Raw genomic sequence first — 13,373 nt, forward strand, 5'->3', positions numbered from 1 at the left:
AATCTTCGTTTTGGCATTACACTTGACACATTCCTAAATATTCGTAGACCTCTTTGCTTTTCATTTTCGGATAACGTGTAGCTTGCTTAGCACCTTTCATTTATCTAACTATCGTACTTTTCTACATGGCCCATCCAAAAACATTCAATACTGACTGTATTCCTGGTGTATAAGCGCCCTTAGCGTACTCACTACAGTGAAAGCTAGAACCAACATCTGTGAACAACAGATACGCATTCGACCAGTCAGTTGTGAGCAGGCAGTATTAAGTAGTGAGTCAACGTTGTTGTTTTACAAGTCGCAATTGAGTAACAACTCAACATTAAGCTTTCAGACACACTCTTCAGTGTCTTGAAGAAGAGAAACGTGCGTGAAAGCTTGTTCCACACACCTCACCTCCCGAACAAAGCCAACCACACGCGAAAGCCTGCCGCGACTTGACTGAAATGCAGTCTGGAATGAATAATTTCAGGTGACGAGACTTTATGTTCTCACTAAGAATCTACCATAGAACGACGTAGTTCAGAAATTCACGTGGAGGGTCAACACATAGGCAACATAACCGACGCTAGAACCAATGTGATGCGTAACTTCAATAACATCTAGAAGAAAGGACATTTCCGAAAGTTTCCCATTGTCGTATGATAGATCTGTGGGTTTTACATAAGTGGGGGAGACTCCACCGGACACCTGAAGCATTAAAACTACCGTAACTACCACCTTAACATTTCTCTCCTTTTTATTGATCCAGTCTAGAAACTTTTTTGGATTGAAACGGTATAGCTCTATTCTTTCCAACTTTTGGTTAGTCCTTAAACATTCACGTGCATATAAACATTGTGGCCTTACCACTGTGGCATATTTTAGTTTTGTTTCTTAAATTGTTGTACATTTTCTCGTCAAATGATATGTTCTTTCGGGAACAGATACTACCGTCATATACAGTTAAAATATGGCTTCCCAGCCATTGACCTTCTTGTGTGAACGCACACGCTATGCCCGAACTCGAACGGGACTTGGTAGATTAATCTGCCACGAGTAATGAGTATGATGGGCAAACATCTATTAGGCGCACTACGAATGTAGTGGTGTGGACATGTTGGGAATGTGGTTCTCACGGGGAGAATGCAAGGGATATGTCCCTGCAGGCGCAATATCCTCCGTGCCCTCGGTGTCTCAGACGGAAAAAACGTCTGCCATGGACGCAGGAGATTCCGTGTTCGAGTCCCGGTCGGGGCGCACATTTTCAACATGTCTCCAGTGAAGAAAATCAACGCCTGTTTGCAGCTAGGGTGTCTATTTAATTAATATTTCATTTCTAGCAAAGCTGCATGGTAATCCACGGTATGCGTTCTTTCGGGAACAGATACTACCGTCATATACAGTTAAAATATGGCTTCCCGGCCATTGACCTTCTTGTGTGAACGCACACGCTATGCCCGAACTCGTACGGGACTTGGTAGATTAATCTGCCACGAGTAATGAGTATGATGGACAAACATCTATTAGGCGCACTACGAATGTAGTGGTGTGGACATGTTGGGAATGTGGATCTCACGGGGAGCGTGCAAGGGATATGTCCCTGCAGGCGAAATATCCTCCGTGCCTTCGGTGGCTCAGACGGAAAGAGCGTCTGCCATGCAAGCAGGAGATACCGGGTTCAAGTCCCGGTCAGGGCGCACATTTTCAACATGTCCCCAGTGAAGAATATCAACGCCTGTTTGCAGCTAGGGTGTCTATTTAATTATCATTTCATTTCTAGCAAAGCTGCATGGTAATCCAAGTATGAGTTCTTTCGGGAACAGATACTACCGTCATATACGGTTAAAATATGGCTTCCCGGCCATTGACCTTCTTATGTGAACGCTCACGCTATGCCCGAACTCGTACGGGACTTGGTAGATTAATCTGCCACGAGTAATGAGTATGATGGACAAACATCTATTAGGCGCACTACGAATGTAGTGGTGTGGACATGTTGGGAATGTGGATCTCACGGGGAGCGTGCAAGGGAAATGTCCCTGCAGGCGTAATATCCTCCGTGCCTTCGGTGGCTCAGATGGATAGAGCGTCTGCCATGCAAGCAGGAGATACCTGGTTCAAGTCCCGGTCGGGGCGCACATTTTCAACATGTCCCCAGTGAAGAATATCAACGCCTGTTTACAGCTAGGGTGTCTATTTAATTATCATTTCATTTCTAGCAAAGCTGCATGGTAATCCAAGTATGTGTTCTTTCGGGAACAGATACTACCGTCATATACAGTTAAAATATGGCTTCCCAGCCATTGACCTTCTTGTGTGAACGCACACGCTATGCCCGAACTCGTACGGGACTTGGTAGATTAATCTGCCACGAGTAATGAGTATGATGGACAAACATCTATTAGGCGCACTACGAATGTAGTGGTGTGGACATGTTGGGAATGTGGATCTCACGGGGAGCGTGCAAGGGATGTGTCCCTGCAGGCGCAATATCCTCCATGCCTTCGGTGGCTCAGACGGATAGAGCATCTGCCATGCAAGCAGGAGATTCCGGGTTCAAGTCCCGGTCGGGCCACACATTTCCAACATGTCCCCAGTGAAGTATATCAACGCCTGTTTGCAGCTAGGATGTCGATTTAATTATCATTTCATTTCTAGCAAAGCTGCATGGTAATCCACGGTATGTGTTCTTTCGGGAACAGATACTACCGTCATATACAGTTAAAATATGGCTTCCCTGCCGTTGACCTTCTTGTGTGAACGCACACGCTATCCCCGAACTCGTACGGGACTTGGTAGATTAATCTGCCACGAGTAATGAGTATGATGGGCAATCATCTATTAGGCGCACTACGAATATAGTGGTGTGGACATGTTGGGAATGTGGATCTCACGGGGAGCGTGCAAGGGATAAGTCCCTGCAGGCGCAATATCCGCCGTGCCCTCGGTGGCTCAGACGAAAAGAGCGTCTGCCATGCACGCAGGAGATTCCGTGTTCGAGTCCAGGTCGGGGCGCACATTTTCAACATGTCCCCGGTGAATAATATCAACGCCTGTTTGCAGCTAGGGTGTCTATTTAATTAATATGTCATTTCTAGCAAAGCTGCATGGTAATCCACGGTATGTGTTCTTTCAGGAACAGATACTACCGTCATCTACAGTTAAAATATGGCTTCCCAGCCATTTACCTTCTTGTGTGAACGCACACGCTATGCCCGAACTCGTACGGGACTTGGTAGATTAATCTGCCACGAGTAATGAGTATGATTGGCAAACATCTTTTAGGCGCACTACGAATGTAGTTGTGTGGAAAATTTGGGAATGTGGATCTCACGGGGAGCGTGCAAGGGATAAGTCCGTGCAGACGCAATATCCTCCGTGCCTCCGGTGGCTGAGACGGATAGAGCGTCTGCCATGCAAGCAGGAGATTCCGGGTTCGAGTCCAGGTCGGGGCGCACATTTTCAACATGTCCCCAGTGAAGAATATCAACGCCTGTTTGCAGCTAGGGTGTCTATTTAATTATCATTTCATTTCTAGCAAAGCTCCATGGTAATCCACGGTATGTGTTCTTTCAGGAACAGATACTACCGTCATATACATTTAAAATATGGCTTCCCTGCCGTTGACCTTCTTGTGTGAACGCACACGCTATGCCCAAACTCGTACGGGACATGGTAGATTAATCTGCCACGAGTAATGGGTATGATGGGCAAACATCTATTAGGCGCACTATGAATGTAGTGGTGTGGACTTGTATTGAATGTGGATCTCACGGGGAGCGTGCAAGGGATAAGTCACTGCTGACACAATATCCTCCGTGCCCTCGGTGGCTCAGACGGATAGAGCGTCTGCGATGCAAGCAGGAGATTCCGTGTTCGAGTCCCGGTCGGGGTGCACATTATCAACATGTCCCCAGTGAAGAATATCAACGCCTGTTTGCAGCTAGGGTGTCTATTTAATTATCATTTCATTTCTAGCAAAGCTTCATGGTAATCCACGGTATGTGTTCTTTCGGGAACAGATACTACCGTCATATACAGTTAAAATATGGCTTCCCGGCCATTGACCTTCTTGTGTGAACGCACACGCTATGCCCAAACTCGTACGGGACATGGTAGATTAATCTGCCACGAGTAATGAGTATGATGGGCAACATCTATTAGGCGCACTACGAATGTAGTGGTGTGGACATGTTGGGAATGTGGATCTCACGGGGAGCGTGCAAGGGATAAGTCACTGCAGACACAATATCCTCCGTGCCCTCGGTGGCTCAGACGGATAGAGCGTCTGCGATGCAAGCAGGAGATTCCGTGTTCGAGTCCCGGTCGGGGTGCACATTATCAACATGTCCCCAGTGAAGAATATCAACGCCTGTTTGCAGCTAGGGTGTCTATTTAATTATCATTTCATTTCTAGCAAAGCTTCATAGTAATCCACGGTATGTGTTCTTTCGGGAACAGATACTACCGTCATATACAGTTAAAATATGGCTTCCCGGCCATTGACCTTCTTGTGTGAACGCACACGCTATGCCCAAACTCGTACGGGACATGGTAGATTAATCTGCCACGAGTAATGGGTATGATGGGCAAACATCTATTAGGCGCACTATGAATGTAGTGGTGTGGACTTGTTGTGAATGAGGATCTCACGGGGAGCGTGCAAGGGATAAGTCACTGCTGACACAATATCCTCCGTGCCCTCGGTGGCTCAGACGGATAGAGCGTCTGCCATGCAAGCAGGAGATTCCGGGTTCGAGTCCCGGTCGGGGCGCACATTATCAACATGTCCCCAGTGAAGAATATCAACGCCTGTTTGAAGCTAGGGTGTCTATTTAATTATCATTTCATTTCTAGCAAAGCTTCATGGTAATCCACGGTATGTGTTCTTTCGGGAACAGATACTACCGTCATATACAGTTAAAATATGGCTTCCCGGCCATTGACCTTCTTGTGTGAACGCACACGCTATGCCCAAACTCGTACGGGACATGGTAGATTAATCTGCCACGAGTAATGGGTATGATGGGCAAACGTCTATTAGGCGCACTATGAATGTAGTGGTGTGGACTTGTTGTGAATGTGGATCTCACGGGGAGCGTGCAAGGGATAAGTCACTGCTGACACAATATCCTCCGTGCCCTCGGTGGCTCAGACGGATAGAGCGTCTGCCATGCAAGCAGGAGATTCCGGGTTCGAGTCCCGGTCGGGGCGCACATTATCAACATGTCCCCAGTGAAGAATATCAACGCCTGTTTGAAGCTAGGGTGTCTATTTAATTATCATTTCATTTCTAGCAAAGCTTCATGGTAATCCACGGTATGTGTTCTTTCGGGAACAGATACTACCGTCATATACAGTTAAAATATGGCTTCCCGGCCATTGAACTTCTTGTGTGAACGCACACGCTATGCCCAAACTCGTACGGGACATGGTAGATTAATCTGCCACGAGTAATGGGTATGATGGGCAAACATCTATTAGGCGCACTATGAATGTAGTGGTGTGGACTTGTTGTGTATGTGGATCTCACGGGGAGCGTGCAAGGGATAAGTCACTGCAGACACAATATCCTCCGTGCCCTCGGTGGCTCAGACGGATAGAGCGTCTGCCATGCAAGCAGGAGATTCCGGGTTCGAGTCCCGGTCGGGGCGCACATTATCAACATGTCCCCAGTGAAGAATATCAACGCCTGTTTGAAGCTAGGGTGTCTATTTAATTATCATTTCATTTCTAGCAAAGCTTCATGGTAATCCACGGTATGTGTTCTTTCGGGAACAGATACTACCGTCATATACAGTTAAAATATGGCTTCCCGGCCATTGACCTTCTTGTGTGAACGCACACGCTATGCCCAAACTCGTACGGGACATGGTAGATTAATCTGCCACGAGTAATGGGTATGATGGGCAAACATCTATTAGGCGCACTATGAATGTAGTGGTGTGGACTTGTTGTGAATGTGGATCTCACGGGGAGCGTGCAAGGGATAAGTCACTGCTGACACAATATCCTCCGTGCCCTCGGTGGCTCAGACGGATAGAGCGTCTGCCATGCAAGCAGGAGATTCCGGGTTCGAGTCCCGGTCGGGGCGCACATTATCAACATGTCCCCAGTGAAGAATATCAACGCCTGTTTGAAGCTAGGGTGTCTATTTAATTATCATTTCATTTCTAGCAAAGCTTCATGGTAATCCACGGTATGTGTTCTTTCGGGAACAGATACTACCGTCATATACAGTTAAAATATGGCTTCCCGGCCATTGACCTTCTTGTGTGAACGCACACGCTATGCCCAAACTCGTACGGGACATGGTAGATTAATCTGCCACGAGTAATGGGTATGATGGGCAAACATCTATTAGGCGCACTATGAATGTAGTGGTGTGGACTTGTTGTGAATGTGGATCTCACGGGGAGCGTGCAAGGGATAAGTCACTGCAGACACAATATCCTCCGTGCCCTCGGTGGCTCAGACGGATAGAGCGTCTGCCATGCAAGCAGGAGATTCCGGGTTCGAGTCCCGGTCGGGGCGCACATTATCAACATGTCCCCAGTGAAGAATATCAACGCCTGTTTGAAGCTAGGGTGTCTATTTAATTATCATTTCATTTCTAGCAAAGCTTCATGGTAATCCACGGTATGTGTTCTTTCGGGAACAGATACTACCGTCATATACAGTTAAAATATGGCTTCCCGGCCGTTGACCTTCTTGTGTGAACGCACACGCTATGCCCAAACTCGTACGGGACATGGTAGATTAATCTGCCACGAGTAATGAGTATGATGGGCAACATCTATTAGGCGCACTACGAATGTAGTGGTGTGGACATGTTGGGAATGTGGATCTCACGGGGAGCGTGCAAGGGATAAGTCACTGCAGACACAATATCCTCCGTGCCCTCGGTGGCTCAGACGGATAGAGCGTCTGCGATGCAAGCAGGAGATTCCGTGTTCGAGTCCCGGTCGGGGTGCACATTATCAACATGTCCCCAGTGAAGAATATCAACGCCTGTTTGCAGCTAGGGTGTCTATTTAATTATCATTTCATTTCTAGCAAAGCTTCATGGTAATCCACGGTATGTGTTCTTTCGGGAACAGATACTACCGTCATATACAGTTAAAATATGGCTTCCCGGCCATTGACCTTCTTGTGTGAACGCACACGCTATGCCCAAACTCGTACGGGACATGGTAGATTAATCTGCCACGAGTAATGGGTATGATGGGCAAACATCTATTAGGCGCACTATGAATGTAGTGGTGTGGACTTGTTGTGAATGTGGATCTCACGGGGAGCGTGCAAGGGATAAGTCACTGCTGACACAATATCCTCCGTGCCCTCGGTGGCTCAGACGGATAGAGCGTCTGCCATGCAAGCAGGAGATTCCGGGTTCGAGTCCCGGTCGGGGCGCACATTATCAACATGTCCCCAGTGAAGAATATCAACGCCTGTTTGAAGCTAGGGTGTCTATTTAATTATCATTTCATTTCTAGCAAAGCTTCATGGTAATCCACGGTATGTGTTCTTTCGGGAACAGATACTACCGTCATATACAGTTAAAATATGGCTTCCCGGCCATTGTTCTTCTTGTGTGAACGCACACGCTATGCCCAAACTCGTACGGGACATGGTAGATTAATCTGCCATGAGTAATGGGTATGATGGGCAAACATCTATTAGGCGCACTACGAATGTAGTGGTGTGGACATGTTGGGAATGTGGATCTCACGGGGAGCGTGCAAGGGATAAGTCACTGCAGACACAATATCCTCCGTGCCCTCGGTGGCTCAGACGGATAGAGCGTCTGCCATGCAAGCAGGAGATTCCGTGTTCGAGTCCCGGTCGGGGTGCACATTATCAACATGTCCCCAGTGAAGAATATCAACGCCTGTTTGCAGCTAGGGTGTCTATTTAATTATCATTTTATTTCTAGCAAAGCTCCATGGTAATCCACGGTATGTGTTCTTTCGGGAACAGATACTGCCGTCATATACAGTTATAATATGGCTTCCCAGCCCTTGACCTTCTTCTTTGAAAGCACACGCTATGCCCCACTCGTACGGGACTTGGTAGAATAATGAGTAATGAATATGATGGGCACACATCTATTAGGAGCACTACGAATGTAGTGGTGTGGACATGTTGGGAATGTGGATCTCACGGGGAGCGTGCAAGGGATATGTCCCTGCAGGCGCAATATCCTCCGTGCCTTCGGTGGCTCAGACGGATAGAGCATCTGCCATGCAAGCAGGAGATTCCGGGTTCAAGTCCCGGTCGGGGCGCACATTTTCAACATGTCCCCAGTGAAGAATATCAACGCCTGTTTGCAGCTAGGGTGTCGATTTAATTATCATTTCATTTCTAGCAAAGCTGCATGGTAATCCACGGTATGTGTTCTTTCGGGAACAGATACTACCGTCATATAGGGTTGAAATATGGCTTCCTGGCCATTGACCTTCTTGTGTGAACGCACACGCTATGCCCGAACTCGTATGGGACTTGGTAGATTAATCTGCCACGAGTAATGAGTATGATGGGCAAACATCTATTAGGCGCACTACGAATGTAGTGGTGTGGACATGTTGGGAATGTGGATCTCACGGGGAGCGTGCAAGAGATAAGTCACTGCAGACACAATATCCTCCGTGCCCTCGGTGGCTCAGACGAAAAGAGCGTCTGCCATGCACGCAGGAGATTCCCTGTTCGAGTCCCGGTCGGGGCGCACACTCTCAACATGTCCCCAGTGAAGAATATCAACGCCTGTTTGCAGCTAGGGTGTCTATTTAATTAATATGTCATATCTAGCAAAGCTGCATGGTAATCCACGGTATGTGTTCTTTCGGGAACAGATACTACCGTCATATACAGTTAAAATATGGCCTCCCAGCCATTGACCTTCCTGTGTGAACGCACACGCTATGCCCGAACTCGTACGGGACTTGGTAGATTAATCTGCCACGATTAATGAGTATGATGGGCAAACTTCTATTAGGCGCACTACGAATGTTGTGGTGTGGACATTTTGGGAATGTGGATCTCACGGGGGGAGTGCAAGGGATAAGTCCGTGCAGACGCAATATCCTCTGTGCCTCCGGTGGCTGAGACGGATAGAGCGTCTGCCATGCAAGCAGGAGATTCCGGATTCGAGTCCAGGTCGGGGCGCACATTTTCAACATGTCCCCAGTGAAGAATATTAACGCCTGTTTGCAGCTAGGGTGTCTTTTTAATTATCATTTCATTTCTAGCAAAGCTGCATGGTAATCCACGGTATGTGTCCTTTCGGGAACAGATACTACCGTCATATACAGTTAAAATATTGCTTCCCTGCCGTTGACCATCTTGTGTGAACGCACACGCTATGCCCGAACTCGTATGGGACTTGGTAGATTAATCTGCCACGAGTAATGAGTATGATGGGCAAACATCTATTAGGCACACTACGAATGTTGTGGTGTGGAAAATTTGGGAATGTGGATCTCACGGGGAGCGTGCAAGGGATAAGTCCGTGCAGACGCAATATCCTCCGTGCCTCCGGTGGCTTAGACGGATAGAGCGTCTGCCATGCAAGCAGGAGATTCCGGGTTCGAGTCCAGGTCGGGGCGCACATTTTCAACATGTCCCCAGTGAAGAATATTAACGCCTGTTTGCAGCTAGGGTGTCTTTTTAATTATCATTTCATTTCTAGCAAAGTTGCATGGTAATCCAAGTATGAGTTCTTTCGGGAACAGATACTACCGTCATATACGGTTAAAATATGGCTTCCCTGCCATTGACCTTCTTGTGTGAACGCACACGCTATGCCCAAACTCGTACGGGACATGGTAGATTAATCTGCCACGAGTAATGGGTATGATGGGCAAACATCTATTAGGCGCACTGCGAATGTAGTGGTGTGGACATGTTGTGAATGTGGATCTCACGGGGAGCGTGCAAGGGATAAGTCACTGCTGACACAATATCCTCCGTGCCCTCGGTGGCTCAGACGGATAGAGCGTCTGCCATGCAAGCAGGAGATTCCGGGTTCGAGTCCCGGTCGGGGCGCACATTATCAACATGTCCCCAGTGAAGAATATCAACGCCTGTTTGCAGCTAGGGTCTATTTAATTATCATTTCATTTCTAGCAAAGCTCTATGGTAATCCACGGTATGTGTTATTTCAGGAACAGATACTACCGTCATATACATTTAAAATATGGCTTCCCTGCCGTTGACCTTCTTGTGTGAACGCACACGCTATGCCCAAACTCGTACGGGACATGGTAGATTAATCTGCCACGAGTAATGGGTATGATGGGCAAACATCTATTAGGCGCACTATGAATGTAGTGGTGTGGACTTGTTGTGAATGTGGATCTCACGGGGAGCGTGCAAGGGATAAGTCACTGCAGACACAATATCCTCCGTGCCCTCGGTGGCTCAGACGGATAGAGCGTCTGCCATGCAAACAGGAGATTCCGTGTTCGAGTCCCGGTCCTGGCGCACATTATCAACATGTCCCCAGTGAAGAATATCAACGCCTGTTTGCAGCTAGGGTCTATTTAATTATCATTTCATTTCTAGCAAAGCTCTATGGTAATCCACGGTATGTGTTATTTCAGGAACAGATACTACCGTCATATACATTTAAAATATGGCTTCCCTGCCGTTGACCTTCTTGTGTGAACGCACACGCTATGCCCAAACTCGTACGGGACATGGTAGATTAATCTGCCACGAGTAATGGGTATGATGGGCAAACATCTATTAGGCGCACTATGAATGTAGTGGTGTGGACATGTTGTGAATGTGGATCTCACGGGGAGCGTGCAAGGGATAAGTCACTGCAGACACAATATCCTCCGTGCCCTCGGTGGCTCAGACGGATAGAGCGTCTGCCATGCAAACAGGAGATTCCGTGTTCGAGTCCCGGTCCTGGCGCACATTTTCAACATGTCCCCAGTGAAGAATATTAACGCCTGTTTGCAGCTAGGGTGTCTTTTTAATTATCATTTCATTTCTAGCAAAGTTGCATGGTAATCCAAGTATGAGTTCTTTCGGGAACAGATACTACCGTCATATACGGTTAGAATATGGCTTCCCTGCCATTGACCTTCTTGTGTGAACGCACACGCTATGCCCAAACTCGTACGGGACATGGTAGATTAATCTGCCACGAGTAATGGGTATGATGGGCAAACATCTATTAGGCGCACTATGAATGTAGTGGTGTGGACATGTTGTGAATGTGGATCTCACGGGGAGCGTGCAAGGGATAAGTCACTGCAGACACAATATCCTCCGTGCCCTCGGTGGCTCAGACGGATAGAGCGTCTGCCATGCAAACAGGAGATTCCGTGTTCGAGTCCCGGTCCTGGCGCACATTATCAACATGTCCCCAGTGAAGAATATCAACGCCTGTTTGCAGCTAGGGTCTATTTAATTATCATTTCATTTCTAGCAAAGCTCTATGGTAATCCACGGTATGTGTTATTTCAGGAACAGATACTACCGTCATATACATTTAAAATATGGCTTCCCTGCCGTTGACCTTCTTGTTTGAACGCACACGCTATGCCCAAACTCGTACGGGACATGGTAGATTAATCTGCCACGAGTAATGGGTATGATGGGCAAACATCTATTAGGCGCACTATGAATGTAGTGGTGTGGACTTGTTGCGAATGTGGATCTCACGGGGAGCGTGCAAGGGATAAGTCACTGCTGACACAATATCCTCCGTGCCCTCGGTGGCTCAGACGGATAGAGCGTCTGCCATGCAAGCAGGAGATTCCGGGTTCGAGTCCCGGTCGGGGCGCACATTATCAACATGTCCCCAGTGAAGAATATCAACGCCTGTTTGAAGCTAGGGTGTCTATTTAATTATCATTTCATTTCTAGCAAAGCTTCATGGTAATCCACGGTATGTGTTCTTTCGGGAACAGATACTACCGTCATATACAGTTAAAATATGGCTTCCCGGCCATTGACCTTCTTGTGTGAACGCACACGCTATGCCCAAACTCGTACGGGACATGGTAGATTAATCTGCCACGAGTAATGGGTATGATGGGCAAACATCTATTAGGCGCACTACGAATGTAGTGGTGTGGACATGTTGGGAATGTGGATCTCACGGGGAGCGTGCAAGGGATAAGTCACTGCAGACACAATATCCTCCGTGCCCTCGGTGGCTCAGACGGATAGAGCGTCTGCCATGCAAGCAGGAGATTCCGTGTTCCAGTCCCGGTCGGGGTGCACATTATCAACATGTCCCCAGTGAAGAATATCAATGCCTGTTTGCAGCTAGGGTGTCTATTTAATTATCATTTTATTTCTAGCAAAGCTCCATGGTAATCCACGGTATGTGTTCTTTCGGGAACAGATACTGCCGTCATATACAGTTAAAATATGGCTTCCCTGCCGTTGACCTTCTTGTGTGAACGCAGACGCTATGCCCGAACTCGTACGGGACTTGGTAGATTAATCTGCCACGAGTAATGAGTATGATGGGCAAACATCTATTAGGCGCACTACGAACGTAGTGGTGTGGACATGTTGGGAATGTGGATCTCACGGTGAGCGTGCAAGGGATATGTCTGTGCAGACGCAATGTCCTCCGTGCCCTCGGTGGCTCAGACGGATAGAGCGTCTGACATGCAAGCAGGAGATTCCGGATTCGAGTCCCGGTCGGGGCGCACATTTTCAACATGTACCCAGTGAAGAATATCAACGCCTACTTGGAGGTAGGGAGTCTATTTAATTATCATTTCATTTCTAGCAAAGCTGCATGGTAATCCATGGTATGTGTTCGTTTGGGAACAGATACTACCGTCATATACAGTTATAATATGGCTTCCCAGCCCTTGACCTTCTTCTTTGAAAGCACACGCTATGCCCCACTCGTACGGGACTTGGTAGAATAATGAGTAATGAATATGATGGGCACACATCTATTAGGAGCACTACGAATGTAGTGGTGTGGACATGTTGGGAATGTGGATCTCACGGGGAGCGTGCAAGGGATAAGTCCGTGCAGACGCAATATCCTCCGTGCCCTCGGTGGCTCAGACGGATAGAGCGTCTGCCATGCAAGCAGGAGATTCCGGGTTCGAGTCCCGGTCGGGGCGCACATTTTCAACATGTCCCCAGTGAAGAATATCAACGCCTGTTTGCAGCTAGGGTGTCTATTTAATTATCATTTCATTTCTAGCAAAGCTGCATGGTAATCCACGGTATGTATTCTTTCGGGAACAGATACTACCGTCATATACAGTTAAAATATGGCTTCCCGGCCGTAGACCTTCTTGTGTGAACGCACACGCTATGCCCGAACTCATACGGGACTTGGTAGATTAATCTGCCACGAGTAATGAGTATGATGGGCAAACATCTATTAATCGCACTATGAA

At 47.5% G+C, this 13,373-nt stretch overlaps 10 non-coding genes across 10 annotated transcripts; all 10 read left to right on the top strand.

Moving 5' to 3' along the window:
* The first annotated feature begins 4,681 nt into the window (after positions 1 to 4,681).
* Trnaa-ugc lies at positions 4,682 to 4,756 on the top strand. Its single transcript has one exon. It is a non-coding gene; the product is annotated as a tRNA-Ala (tRNA).
* Positions 4,757 to 5,121: 365 nt separating this feature from the next.
* Trnaa-ugc lies at positions 5,122 to 5,196 on the top strand. The gene has a single exon. It is a non-coding gene; the product is annotated as a tRNA-Ala (tRNA).
* A 365-nt stretch (positions 5,197 to 5,561) lies between these two features.
* Positions 5,562 to 5,636, top strand: Trnaa-ugc. Its single transcript has one exon. It is a non-coding gene; the product is annotated as a tRNA-Ala (tRNA).
* Positions 5,637 to 6,001: 365 nt separating this feature from the next.
* Positions 6,002 to 6,076, top strand: Trnaa-ugc. The gene has a single exon. It is a non-coding gene; the product is annotated as a tRNA-Ala (tRNA).
* Positions 6,077 to 6,441: 365 nt separating this feature from the next.
* Positions 6,442 to 6,516, top strand: Trnaa-ugc. The gene has a single exon. It is a non-coding gene; the product is annotated as a tRNA-Ala (tRNA).
* An 804-nt stretch (positions 6,517 to 7,320) lies between these two features.
* Positions 7,321 to 7,395, top strand: Trnaa-ugc. The gene has a single exon. It is a non-coding gene; the product is annotated as a tRNA-Ala (tRNA).
* Positions 7,396 to 8,192: 797 nt separating this feature from the next.
* On the top strand, positions 8,193 to 8,267 carry Trnaa-ugc. The gene has a single exon. It is a non-coding gene; the product is annotated as a tRNA-Ala (tRNA).
* Positions 8,268 to 9,951: 1,684 nt separating this feature from the next.
* Trnaa-ugc lies at positions 9,952 to 10,026 on the top strand. The gene has a single exon. It is a non-coding gene; the product is annotated as a tRNA-Ala (tRNA).
* A 1,678-nt stretch (positions 10,027 to 11,704) lies between these two features.
* Trnaa-ugc lies at positions 11,705 to 11,779 on the top strand. Its single transcript has one exon. It is a non-coding gene; the product is annotated as a tRNA-Ala (tRNA).
* Positions 11,780 to 13,016: 1,237 nt separating this feature from the next.
* Trnaa-ugc lies at positions 13,017 to 13,091 on the top strand. Its single transcript has one exon. It is a non-coding gene; the product is annotated as a tRNA-Ala (tRNA).
* Positions 13,092 to 13,373: the final 282 nt, after the last annotated feature.

The sequence above is a fragment of the Schistocerca americana genome, chromosome 7, assembly GCF_021461395.2.
Source record: "Schistocerca americana isolate TAMUIC-IGC-003095 chromosome 7, iqSchAmer2.1, whole genome shotgun sequence".
Classification (NCBI taxonomy): domain Eukaryota; kingdom Metazoa; phylum Arthropoda; class Insecta; order Orthoptera; family Acrididae; genus Schistocerca; species Schistocerca americana.